This window comes from Eublepharis macularius, chromosome 3 (assembly GCF_028583425.1).
Source record: "Eublepharis macularius isolate TG4126 chromosome 3, MPM_Emac_v1.0, whole genome shotgun sequence".
NCBI classification, from domain to species: Eukaryota; Metazoa; Chordata; class Lepidosauria; order Squamata; family Eublepharidae; genus Eublepharis; species Eublepharis macularius.
Window position 1 is genome coordinate 9,647,023 of NC_072792.1, and position 11,733 is coordinate 9,658,755.

At 42.4% G+C, this 11,733-nt stretch overlaps 1 pseudogene; it reads left to right on the plus strand.

Moving 5' to 3' along the window:
- The first annotated feature begins 252 nt into the window (after positions 1-252).
- Positions 253-10,835, plus strand: LOC129325680 (NEDD8-activating enzyme E1 catalytic subunit-like; annotated as a pseudogene).
- Positions 10,836-11,733: the final 898 nt, after the last annotated feature.

Consider the following 11,733-nt stretch of genomic DNA (forward strand, 5'->3'; position numbering starts at 1 on the left):
CCCGTATAAACCTCTTTTCAAAACTGTAGTCTTATTTTTGGACATCAGGCTTATGAAAAAAGGACAGCATAGCCAAACAAGCTCATACGCCTGCCGTACAGGTAAAGGTTAAAAGGAAAGTTAAAGCATCTGGTGGCCACTGTAAGAAACAAAATACAGGACCAAATAAACTTGGGGTAATGTTGTGCGGCTGCCTCTCTTTCGTTAATGCTCTCTCCATCTCAGCCTCCCAATTATTATTATGGCGGATGAATGGCTGTTGATGGTGGATGTGGAGACGACGGAAACTGAGAAGGTCTCCTTTTGTAAAGCAGTTCAATCCATTCACGTTCCCTGATTTCAAGCCAGGCACTCAACAACATGACTTGCTGTTAAACACATGTGAAGTTCTAGTTTTGGGGCTGGAGGATTAGGAAGTGAACTTCCAAAGGATCTGGCATTGATTTATTTTACACTAAACAAAGTAGGAAATTCCTAAGACACCACTAATACAATAATAAAGACTGTCTCAGTATTAAATGAATACAATTTATAAGTCAAAACAAGTATAGTAATATTTATTTAAATAAATCAAAATAAATATTGATTTATTTTAGACAAATCCATGTCATTGATATGGATACTACTGACATGCCTAATCCAAATAGACAGTTTTTGTTTCAACCTAAAGGTTTGGGGTGGCCTAAAGCAGAGGTTGTTGCTGAATTCCCACATTCTTAATTGTGCTGTTGTAGCACATTATTAAAAAGATTCAAGACATGGATGAAATTTTCTGTTGACCATTTCATATAGTTATGTGTGGTTTAGATTCAGTATTTGCAAGAAGGCGGATAAACGGCATGCCACTTTTAAACTATGAAGATGGGATGTTGAATCCAGGTTCCATCATACCTTTGATTGATGGAGGAACTGAAGGCTTTGATGGAAATGCACGTGTGATTATTCCTGGCATAACAGCTTGTACTGAATGCACACTTGAACTACCAGAACATTGTACTGAATATGTCGGGATATTGCAGTGGCCCAAGGAACAACCTTTTGGAGAAGGTGTTCTATTATGCGGTGATGGGTTGAGCATATACAGTGGATTTATGAGAGGTCTTTCGCTAGGGCATCACAATTTAATATTAAAAGGCTAAACTACAGGGGTTACAAACTCCTATAAGGAGTTTGTAAAGCAAATCATTCATTCCAGCAGTAGCTTCCACAAATGCTGTTATTGCAGCTATAAGTGCCGCTGAAGTTTTTAAAATAGCCACAAGTGCATACATTCCTTTGAACAACTACTTTGTTTTCAGCGATTTAGATGGACTCTGAGTTGAAAGGAAGGAGAACTGTCTGGCTTGGAGCCATATTCCCCAAAACACAGAATTCTCCCTGTCTGCTGAACTTCAGGAAGTTTTGGATTCTTTGACAAACAGTGCTTCATTACGAAGAAAGTCTCCAGCAATAACAGCTACATTATATGGGAATTATAGTTATGCTTCTGATCGGGGCTTTTTTTCTGGGAAAAGAGGTGGTGGAACTCAGTGGGTTGCCCTTGGAGAAAATGGTCACATGGCTGGTGGCCCCGCCCCCTGATCTCCAGACAGAGGGGAGTTTAGATTGCCCTCCGCGCCAGCAAATCTAAACTCCCCCCTGTCTGGAGATCAGGGGGCGGGGCCACCAGCCATGTGACCATTTTCAAGAGGTTCCGGAACTCCATTCCACCATGTTCCAGCTGAAAAAAAAGCTGAAAAAAAGATCACAGTCTGCAAGTGATAGGCCTGGTGCACAGACTGCAGAAGCTGGAGGATTGGTCACATTGGCTGCAACGGGAATACATGTGGGGTAAGAAACCATCCACGGGGGGAAATGAGGCTGCTTGCATTTTCTTCCTGCTCCTCCCTCTTGGTCCAAGGATTGGCTTTCCTCTCCATGTTGCATCTAAACCAGTAAAAAAGTCTTTAGCTATCACAGGACAAAAGATGGAGAGCCAGCAAAGGAAGCAGGACTGTGCCTAATTCAATCACGTTAATGAGAATTGAATAAGCATCCCCAGGACATGCCTAGAAGAAGCTTCACCTCACCCACTGCCTGGCATTCAGGCCATTAATCAAGAGCACCCAATAATTAATTAGTGTGCCTTTAGCCTTTAGCAGAACCTGCACCTATTAACATTTCCATTGCATAAGCACAGGAGGTAGGTCAGGCTTGTTTATTTCATGCCTTTGGAACAGTCATCCAATAAACTCATTGGGTATAGTTTGAATTGCTCACCAAACTTTGTTCTGCCCACAAACATCTTCTGGTGATCCCTGGCCCTAAGGATATTCACCTGGTCTCTTGACCAGGGCCAGGGCCTTTTCAGCTCTGGCTCCAGTCTGGTGGAACTCTCTTTCCGTCGAGACTAGGGTCCTGCGGGACTTGCTACAGTTCCACTGGGCCTGTAAGATGGAGATCTTCTGACAGACCTATGGCTGTGGTTGAGGTATGGGTGAACTGCCTCTCTGCTGCTGCCTCTGGTCCACTTTTTTTACATTCCTGCGACCTGCCTACCCTACCTCCATGAAACTGGTGTGTGGGTGGACCAGAGGGTTGAAATTTACATTAAGTTCTAGTATTAAGGAGAATTTCTATAAGGTGATGTATCATATGACTCCTGAAAAATTGGATGTATCATATGACTCCTGAATGTGTCATATACTCCTAATTGGATGTATCATATGACTCCTGAAAAATTGGATAGAATGTACAAGGATGCTTCAAATGTATGTCGGAAATATGCTAAACAAGAAGGGACATTTTGTCATATGTGGTGGTCATGTAAGAAAGCAAAATGTTTCTGATTGCAGATACAATAATTGGTTCAGAAGATTTTGAAGATTAAATTCCAGTTGAAACCAGAGACTTTCTTGTTGGGAATGATGGACATCCAGTTGGAAAGAAGTTTTGAAACTTTATTTTTATATATGATCACAGCAACAAGAGTACTTACTGTATGCACAAAAATGGAAATCTCCAATATTGCCTACAATGGATGAATGGTGGATAAAAGTTTGGTGTTGGCATCAACGGCAAAACTTACTTTGCTGATTAGAGAAATTATCTACATTTTTGGCTGAATGGAAAGCATTTATAGACTTCTTACATGAAATAGATAATAATGATATCTGCATTTATGGATTAAGAATCATGAACAAAAGAAAAAAGAGGGCTCTTATGTTTAACATACAATAAGCGAGACTTTGAAAACAATATATATCAGTTGCGGAGAAAATCGGAAGTCAACTTGTAGTTTAGTTTTTTTCTTTCTCTTTTTCCTATCTTTCTAAATTGTATTTCTTTTTATTATTATTAGTTGTTCTGTTTATTATTTCATGTTTACATGTTCTGTTAGTGTGGCTTTTTAGATTGTTTTATTTTTTCTTATATTTATGTTTACTGTTCATTGCTTAAATAAAAAATTATAACCATGATACTGGTTTGTGGGATGTATCATGGTGAACCATCTCATGCTGCATTTTAGATTGTGGTTTTATCCTTTGTAATGGAATTATGAAATTGTGTAATTTATCTTTTATTGTGTATTGTTGTTTTAATTTATTGTATCACTATATAATGTTGTAACCCGCCTGAGCCTGCTCGCAAGGACAGCAAGCAAGAAATCTAATAAATTAAATTAAACCCAACTTTTACTCATACTGAACCTTCCCCAGAACACTCTCCTTAATATTTTTTAGAATTATTATTACCAGGACCACCTCCTTTGCCCCTTGTCCACTAAAGAGGCATACCTTTACTTCTGCCCCCTTCCCACTTATCAAAGCTGGAAGCAGGGCTTTTTTCCAGCTGGAACGCGGTGGAACGGAGTTCCGGAACCTCTTGAAAATGGTCACATGGTTGGTGGCCCCACCGCTGAGCGGCATGGAGGGCAATCTTAACTCCCCTCTGTCTGGAGATCAGGGGGCGGGGCCACCAGCCATGTGACCATTTTCTCCGAGGGCAACCCATTGAGATCCACCACCTCTTTTCCCAGAAAAAAAGCTCTGGCTGGAAGTAAAAGAACCTTTTGGCTCTGCCACCTCAAGACAATCCCTTCTGGCACGCAGTGACATGTGGCACTGTACCTGCTTCCCCTTTTCTTTCCCAGTTGCGTGGCTCTCTGTCTCAGAGTTGGAGTCCACTGGCTTTCAGGTTTCATGCCTATAATCTCAACCCACACACAAAAAGTTGTAAACAGCTGTACTGGCCAGAACAAAATTCATCACAAAAAACCCCCACATGATACTTTTTTTATTAGGGCCAATCAAAATGGCACGAAATATTGTGTAAGCTTTTGAGTTTGTATGAGCCCTTCACCAAGCAGATGTGGCAACAATTAAAAAATTAAGGAGGAAAAAGGCAGACTCTCATGACAGCTACTTTGGTGCTGGAAGTTTATTTATTTATTTTATCATATTTGTATTCCGCCTTCCCTGCGAGCAGGCTCAGGGAGGATAACAGCATTAAGAACATTTAAAACATTCCATATTAAACATTTAAAAGCATCATACAAAAATGTAAAAATAGCAGTACTCTTTTTCTTGATGGTGGCAATACAGTTAATAACAAATAGTGCAACAGTACAATTAAACATAGCAGCAGTTTAAGAACAGTGGTGGGCAGCTCTCATAGGGAGAGGGGTAGATGTTGTATCCTCCAGCCAGCGGAGGCCCAGCCTCAGCCATAAGCCTGGCAGAACAACTCTGTCTTACAGGCCTGGTGGAAAGATAGTAGATCCTGCCGGGCCCTGGTCTCGGTAGACAGAGCATTCCACCAGGTAGGAGCCAGGACTGAGAAAGCTCTGGCTCTAGTTGAGGCCAGGCAGGCCTCCTTGGAGCCAGGGACTGATAACAATTTCTTTCCTCCTGATCTGGGGAATATAAGGGGAGACACAGTCCCTCAGGTACGCTGGCCCCAGTCTGCACAGGGCCTTATAGGTCAATTCCAAGACCTTGAACCTGATCCAATACTCCACTGGCAACCAATGCAGCTCGCGCAATATTGGTGTAATATGTGCCCCATTTGGTGCTTTCATAATGATGTACGCCACTGCATTTTGCACCAGCTGTAATCTTCAGGTCAGGCTCAAGGGTAGGCCCGCGTAGAGCAAGTTACAGTAATCTAACCTAGAGATGACCGTTGTCTTGTTTAACTGATAGGGATTTTTTTCAGCCCTTGCATTCTGGGAAGAAGTCAACCAAGGAGGCACATTTTGTTTAAGAACATAACGTCGAGCTAGACTGAAATCTCAGTCTTGCTTTGTTTTTTCTACTTTCTGCTTTCATACATCACCAGTTAAATGCAGTAAGAATCTGGGTGCTTGAATTAATTCACACTTCAGTAGATCCAGAGGAGTTAGCCGTGTTAGTCTGTAGTAGCAAAATAGAAAAGAGTCCAGTAGCACCTTTAAGACTAACCAACTTTACTGTAGCATAAGCTTTCAAGAATCACAGTTCTCTTGGTCAGATGCACTTCAGTAGGTACCTAATATTAGATATTGAGTACTGAGTATTTATTATTTGACTGCTTACTTAATTCCCCTGGCCAGTTATTTGTACTATTTATTTCCCATAATAAATATATTTCTAATTTATTCTAACTTAGGTGGGATATACATTTTGTTAAATAAATAAATAAAATCTGAGGGGTTTCTTTTAGTTGGATGTCAAATCTAAGCCAGCAGTTCAGCAAGAATGGAGCACGAGGCAGTGGAAAGATGGTAAGTTTCTTACTCTTGGTCTGTTTGTTTAAAAAGAGGACCGTATTCTCCATCTGTCTATCTAGTACTGCTCATACAGCTATTGCCTTAAGCAGAAAAGAAGGCCATATTCACACATGGAGACATCTATGGTCAATATGTTTTGGATCTCACATGGCTCACCTTGTGTTTCATCATGTTTTTATAAAACTTCACAACATAAAGCATCTTAAGATATTTGGCCTCAGAAAAGATGTAATTTGATTCTTCTCCTGTAAGACCATATGGTCTTCACTTCCTAGCCACATGGAACCACATTGTTTTTCTTCTTCAGATGTTTCCTTCCTCTGCTTTTATACACAGCTGTGTAGACACCACATCTGCTGACTCCCTTGCTTGTGCTGAGGCCCTTACTCATAAAGAAGTTATTACTTAGTGTGGCGAAACAGGGCCTTTCCTCCCACTGGTAGACCCCACTCTGCCTACCCCTCCCTTTTTGCCTCTGGCCAGGCACCTGGAGGGGGCTATCTCCCTTTCCAGTCTCCGGGTAGTTGCTGCCACCACTGTCAATGTATGGGATCCTGGTTAGGCAGGACAGCCTCCTAACCTCCCTCCTCTGCTAGTGGGCCCAAGCGGTTGGGGATGTAGGCGTCCTGGTCTCGCAGCTTCGCTCTCTGACTGCTGCCCAATGGCCTTTTCAACTGTCACTTGTCCAACATTCCGCCAAGCTGCCTACATTTCCCATCAAAACTTGAGGGAAGCTGACAAGTGTCCAATCTGTGCCTTTTGTCACTTGTGGTTCTGCTCTATGTGGAACAGAAGAGCATTCCTTCATCATCAATTCCAAAACTCAGTTATTGAACTGCTAACTAAACACAGGTAAATAAACAGTGAATGGAAGGACTAATAAAACCTACACAGAAACTCCTACTCTATCTCCCTATGCCCTAATTAGATGTTGTGTAGGGCAGGTACGATACTTTGGTACCTGGGGCTACACTAGATCTCCATCTCCCCTCAGAGCCACCTCTCCCTCAACTCTTCAGCCACCAACTGTCACCTTCCAACTCCCCTCCACCAAGTGACTCGCTCTCCCTCCAATCACATTCCACTCCAGAACTGGCCCCTCCCCTCTGCAGCCCATAGAAAGGTAACTCCACAAACAGAATGGCGTCTCTCCACACTTAGCAGGATAACTCCAGGGAAAGAGGATTGATTGATTGATTTAATCAAATTTATACCCTCCTTGCAAACGGGCTCAAGACGGCTAACAACATATATTATACAATTAAAATCATATATGCATCTAAAAGCCATAAGAAACAATACAAAATAACTGGTGCCATGATCAACTCAGGCGACAATAAATATCTTAAAAAAACCCATGTGCATAGCTGTGGCATAGCTGTGGCTGTCAGCGGGGCGTGGGATGAGGCAAACAGGAAGGGGACAATTCACCGGCTCTCAGCCATAAGCCCAGTGGAACATCTCCATTTTGCAAGTCCTGCAGGGCCTGTATCTCAATTGGGAGTGTGTTCTACCAGGCCGGAGCCAGAGTCAAAAAGGCCCTGCCCCTGGTCAAGGCCAGACAAATGTCCCACAAGCTGGGGATCACCGGGAACTGCTTATCTGCTGAGCACAAGGCCCTGTGGGGGACATAGCGGGAGAGGCGGTCCCGCAAGTATACAGGTCTCAGTCTATAAAGGGCTTTGAACACTAGAACCAACATTTTTTTTAAATTTAAAATGAAAAGATATAACAGTAGAAAGTGCATCAAAATAAGCTTATACAAACATTACGTTTGAGATTAAATTGAGAACACTTCATTTGGAATTAGTTTGAAATTTATACAAGCCCTGCATTTAAAATTAAATTAAACTATTAGAAAAATAGTCTGGAAAAGGGAGTTGTGCTGCCACTTTCGGTGCAGACTTCACACTAAGCACATTAGAAATTGCTTGTTTCATCACTGCCCTAAATAAGACTTTAGAAGAATGGAGTGCCTTTGGTGTATGTGGATTGAGGGTGTGGACTTTGAAAATGAGGGAAATACTGACCCCAAGGTATAACAACTCTTCCTGGGAGAGAGGTTTTGATTAAAAGTCGCGGCATTTTCAGCTAGGTTGATAATAACTAAGTTACTCATGATGAACAGGACATATTTTTGTATCCTCAGGTAGAAGCAGGTAGCAGATGTATGACTTCCCTGCGCATCCCTGATGCCAAGACCATTATATATAAATTGGAATTTGATTTAAGCATCTAATTTATAAATGTGGGACTTTAAACCAAGACTGTAGCTTGAATTTCCCAGCAATGATTAATAAATCTGTCCACTAAATCAGTCTTCTTTAACAAATAAACTGGGATTCATAAAATAGACCTTAATACCCGGAGTACATAAAGTCCGGATTTATAAATCACAGAAACGACTGAAAATCAAGTCATATTGGTTATAAATCAGTGACGCTACGTTGAAAAGTGTCGTGCTGCTGAAACAAGGTACGAGACAAATGGGTCTGGCATTACAGATGTATATTTAATTTAGGTATTTAAAAAGAAAGCAATTATCAAGCTACCCTGAAGCACTCTTTGAAAAGTGGGATCTCGCTGAGATTAGGGAGCAAGAAGAACTCTTGATTGGTGTTCCTGGGTGGGCACCCAGCCATTTGTGACTGTCATCGCACGACGCGTATTGTCTATCATAACTGTGGCGGGTTGTCAGGCATGTTGATTCTAATGCTTGTTTCTTGCCTTTCCCTGCACTTTTTATGTATACTGTCTTTGCCAGTCACAAAAGAACCTCCTTTCCATAGCTTTAGATGTAGAAGCTGGGTTTTCATGGTAACGATATTTCTGCCCTGGTGTTAGGGCTGTGTAGGCTTCTAAAACCAAGGGACAATGCATTTACTCATTGTCAAGGAAATTGTTTTCAGGCAACATAGTCAAGTAGAACTCTCAAATTAGAGGGTAATCTTTGGCCTGGGTGTTGCCATTTTGTGTCACAGCTGATTCCTTGTGATGAGTTTCCACCTGCCGGTGCCATGTGATAAGTGACATTATTTAACGAGTTTCCCCACCTGCCATATCAAAAAGTCACTGTATGATAACTAGTGCTGAGAGGAAATGTGGGAGGAAGTTTTCTGAAAATCTTTGTCAGAATATAAATGTCCTTCCTATTTAGTAATATTTTCAAGCATCATTGACAAGCTGATTCTTTGCATGATTTCTGATTGGCTAACATTGTGCGTGACCAACGCAGTAAACTTTGCCGTCAGTATAATGGGCTTGATTTGCTCTTAGAATGGTAACAATAACGCCATCAGTTAGTATGCCAACAGGTAACACAGTAGCTGTGAAAGTGATAGGACGGCTTCCTGTATAATATATGGTCACTGGCTGAGATCACCTGAGGACAAAGGACACTAAAAATAAAAAAGTAGCCAATGAAATTGAAGAAAGGAAAACAGTGGCCGCAAAATACTGTGGACAGCATGGAGTTTTTTAAAAAAGGTAGGATTCAAGACATTTATAATAATAATAACATTTAATTTATATACCACTCTTCAGGAAAACTTAACAATGACTCAGCGTGGTTTACGAAGTGTGTTATTATTATCCTAACAACAATCACCCTGTGAGGTGGGTGAGACTAAGGGCCAAACTACAAGTGACGAATGACACAGGTTGGACACTTGTCAGCTTCCCTCAAGTTTTGATGGGAAACGTAGGCAGCTTGGCAGAATGTTGGACACGTGACCGTTGAAAAGTCCATTGGACAGCAGTCGGAGAGCCAAGCTGCAAGACCAGGACGCCTACATTTCCCATCAAAACTTCAGAGAAGCTGACAAGTGTCCAACCTGTGTCATTCGTCACTTGTAGCTTGGCCCTGAGAGAGCTCTGAGAGCCTGCGACTGACCCAAGATCACCTAGCTGGTTTCAAGCGGAACAGTGGGGAATCCAACCTGGTTCTCCAAATTAGAGTCCTGCCACTCTTAACCATACCCCAAACTGGCTCCCAAGGCAGAGGGTAGGTTTATAAGGAAAAGGTTGGTGAATATTCAGTTTGTTGTGCCAGTTTGGTGTAGAGCCAGTTTGGTGTAGTGGTTAAGAGCACAGGACTCTAATCTGGAGAACAAGGTTTGATTCCTCACTCCTCCACCTGAAGCCAGCTGGGTGACCTTGGGCTAGTCACAGCTCTCTGGAGCTCTCTCAGCCCCACCCATCTCACAGGGTGTTTTGTTGTGGGGATAATAATAACATACTTTGAAAACCACTCTGAGTGGGTGTTAAGTCATCCTGAAGGGCAGTATATAAATCGAATGTTATTATTATTATTTGGTAACATCATTACTTGGTTATAAGATATTAGAAAATATCCAACAAACAAACAAGATCTTCAGTATTGGATTTGTGAGGGGAATTGTACCACTGCAACTTTGATTTTTTTAAAAAAGATGGAATTTGAACAAGTATGGAAAAATTAAGAACATATTTTAGCCTGTCAAAGTACTTAATTTCTCCGCTCTTGTGGGTTTTGAATTATCCACTCAGTTACTTAAGACATGGATAACAAAACAGGGGCAATACATTTTTTCTACATTTCTTAGGACCAAATTCCTTTGTTACCTGCCATCAAAAAGCTCAGCCTTTACTGACTGATATTTGAAAGTTGTTGATTCTCCTCCATTTTGTATACAAGACTATACCCCAACACACACATACACACACAGAGACACACACATTTTTTTGTTTCAAACTGATTGCTGAAGGATGAAAATGGAAACTCTCCTTCGACCTTTCCACTGGTCTAACGCGGCCCTCAGAATTCTTCCTAAAGCAATGGTTCACGTTCTTAGGTGCTTTATTCAAAGGTCGCCTTCCAAGGTATCAACACCTTGATTGTATTAATTTATAGGATTCATAGTCTTTGACCTTTGACTAAAAGACAATCCTAACTGCATGCATGAGCATCAACTGGAAAACTTACAAAAACCTTTTCTCTTTTGCTTGTTCATTGTTAAATTGACTTAAAGCTGTTATCTGAGCATTCAAGATTTCTTCAGCTGGACATTCTGTTTATTCCCTGTTTGCAGGAAGCAACATAGCCTGATTCCATTTTGGACAAACTCAGGTAAGGTTTCATCTATACTATTGTTGGATATTGTGGCATCAAAGCCGTTATTTACAAGTGGATTTTCCTGTATGTACAATACATTCCTAGGGGTGATGATTGCCATAGCACATAAGTTTACTGAGGAGCTCTTGGGTAACATGCATAGGTCTTCCCTCCTCACAACAACCCTTTGAGGTAGGCTTAGTCAGGGCCTTTTTTCTGGGAAAAGTGGCGGTGGAACTCAGTGGGTTGACCTTGGAGAAAATGGTCACATGGCTGGTGGCCCCGCCCCCTGATCTCCAGACAGAGGAGAGTTTAGATTGCCCTCCGTGCCGCCAAGCAGCACAGAGGAAAATCTCAACTCCCCTCTATCTAGAGATCAGGGGGCGGGGCCACCAGCCATGTGACCATTTTCAAGAGGTTCCGGAACTCCATTCCACCGCATTCCAGCTGAAAAAAAGCCCTGGGCTTAGTGATCCCATTCCCCCGATGGGGGCAGGGACCCCCACTTTCACCCTCCGCCCCTGCCACCATTCACCCAGCTGGCGGCGGCAAGTGGGGAGGCACAGGAACGGGCCTCTCAGGCAGGCTACAAGGCAGTCCACTCCTGGGAGTGACATCATCACACTGCCTTAAGAACGCTTCCGCACTTGCTGCAGGATGGGCCTCAAATGGACCCATTTTTGCCCGTTTGAATCCAAAATTGGCCAGAGGCAAAGCACGCGTGCAAGGAGAACCATGGGAGAGAGGCCAAAAAGGTAAGCACTGGGAGCCCCACCTCCCGCTGGGAGGCTTGGGGGACCCGGTAACCCTAGGTAGGCTAGACTGTCTGAAAGCCCAACGTCACTGACTGAACTTCATGACAAAGTGGGAATTTTGGCTGGGGTCTTCTAGT